This window comes from Danio aesculapii, chromosome 20 (assembly GCF_903798145.1).
Source record: "Danio aesculapii chromosome 20, fDanAes4.1, whole genome shotgun sequence".
Lineage (NCBI taxonomy): Eukaryota > Metazoa > Chordata > Actinopteri > Cypriniformes > Danionidae > Danio > Danio aesculapii.
The window spans coordinates 22729693-22730492 of NC_079454.1; positions in this window are offsets into that span (position 1 = coordinate 22729693).

An 800-nucleotide genomic window follows, 5' to 3' on the forward strand; every position below is an offset into this window, starting at 1 on the left:
TGTATTTTCAATGAGGAGGAACTAAAATATGTTTGTTTGTTTACCGCCACCGGGTACATTAGGTCACTTCATAGATGAACTGGATGCTCTTCTCTCATCTTTTTCTGATTATGACACTCCCTTGTTGGTGCTAGGTGACTTCAACATTCACATTGAAAGACCTCAAGCTGCTGACTTCCAGGACTCGCTTGCCTCTTTTGACCTCAAAGAGCACCTACTTCTGCTACTCACAAATCAGGTAATCAACTAGACCTTATTTACACTCGACATTGCTTCGCTAATCAAACACTAGTAACTCCACTACAACGTCGGATCATTTCCTTCTGTCTCTCAACAGTCACATTACTCCTGAGCCACCACACACTCCAACTCTAGTTGCCTTTCACAGGAAACCTACACTCTCTGTCACCCAATAGACTATCCACCATTGTTTAGACTCTCTTCCTCCATATTGCAACTCTCTGCACTGATACGAACAGTGGCACTGATACACTCTGTTCCACACTAGCATCATGTCTAGACAGACTATGTCCTCTTACATCCAGGCCAGCCCGTGCCAGTCGTCCAGCACCCTGGCTCTCTGATGTTCTCCGTGAGCATCGCTCAAAACTTCGGGCTGCTGAGAGAATTTGGCGAAAAAACTAAAAATCCTGAACAGCTCATAACATACCAAACTCTTCTGTCCTCTTTCTCGGCTCAGGTTACTTCTGCAAAGCAGACATACTTCATCAGAAAATCAACAGCGCCACCAATCCTCTCTTACTTTTTAAAACATTTTCCTCCCTCCTCTATCCTCCTCC